Genomic DNA, 1,568 nt, shown 5'->3' with positions numbered 1-1,568 from the left:
ATAATTAAGTGTAATAGGCTTGTATGATTGTTAGGAAGTGTGAAAGTAAAGGAAGTGTGGTGTGGTGTGATGTCGGAAGCGGTAATAGGTAACTGGTGAGTAGAATTGGCTAGATACACACCGAAATTGATAGCGATGTAGTGTCCTGCTATTATAAGGTGAGTAGGGGGTGCCTATTTTAAAATCTCCATACTATATATATTGATTTACATTAGTAAACGTTGTTCATTTTTCTTAAGAGATATTATGGATAGCAGGAGCTGTTAGCCTTGATAGGCAATTTTAAAACGGATTCATATTGATTTATATATTGCTATTGTGGAAAGCATGAGTTGGTAGAAACCAGAGAAAAATTGTAGATACAAGTGTTTTGAAAGTATTTTGGATATATTTCTATAGATAACCTACATATGTAGAGAGTTTTAGAAACCGAGAAACAAGCCTTTACGATGTTTGCATCAAAATCCATGCCTTGTATTTTTGTGTTATATGCATAGCTAAATGCATTCGTTAAATGATTTAAAATGCAAGTTGTGAGCATTGGTTTTATTCTGATCCTTGTGCAAAGTGTTTACACCATGCCATTTAATGTGAAAAGCAATTTGAAGGATTAGTGAACTTTGATTTTAAACAATTTAAAGAAAAAGCCTCAAGAATTTTGATTTGGTTTTGAAAAACAGTTTTGACAAACCGAGATCATCGAGAGTAGGCCAAATGTCACATCGGGATAGTGTGACCTTTGTGCACAAGTGAGCTCTAGCTAGAGAACCTTTGGGTCATCAACGTGCTATTAGCATGGCTAGGGCCATGGTTTGTTATATACGTGGCAAGGCTATGGTTGTTATATGTGGCTAGGCCACAAGTGATATTCGCGGTTACAACCATTTGATTTCTCCAATGATGGCCAACTGCGTCGAGACTGCCATGGATGCGGGGATCTGATGGAGCAGAGCTCCTAGATGTTTTTACGTGGAAATGGGTCCATGGGTGATTATGATACTTACCTACTCAAGAGCTTTGTGAGTTTTTTGATGCATACTCTTTTGCACGGTGGAGAATTAAGATTCCTTTATAGCTCCCATTGTTTGAACAAAAGCTTTCAATGCTTACTTGATGATTATGAGATGGTTTATGTGGCCGTACATTTTGATTTCTTTACATGCCACGCATTTTGGGAGTGTGCTTACTTTTATACTGTTATTCACATTTCAATGGCAAGTGATGTTTTCAATGATTGAACTTCGTTTTGTTACACTTGTTTTCAGCATCGTTTTGTCAAGTGAAATATTGCATTATGATTTTATAGCATTATTTTTACAATGCACAAATATCCTACTTGTGATTTGCTTTCTTAAGATCATGATTCGATATTCTGGTTTTATTATTCAACTTATCTGCTTTAAGCTTGTTTCCCATCTGTGTCCTACTCACGGAGCCAATTATCACTGAGTCTGTAAGACTCACCTCCTTATTTACCCTTTTGCTTATAGTGATCGACCTAGGGTGCAATCATTGGTGCTTATGGTCCACTACGGATAGGTAAAGGCATCTCATAGCACTTTATTCTG

Source organism: Theobroma umbraticum, unplaced genomic scaffold, assembly GCF_002168275.2.
Source record: "Theobroma umbraticum cultivar Fairchild unplaced genomic scaffold, ASM216827v3 scaffold_523.0, whole genome shotgun sequence".
In the NCBI taxonomy this organism is placed as follows: domain Eukaryota; kingdom Viridiplantae; phylum Streptophyta; class Magnoliopsida; order Malvales; family Malvaceae; genus Theobroma; species Theobroma umbraticum.
Note: the sequence above shows the minus strand (reverse complement) of the source record.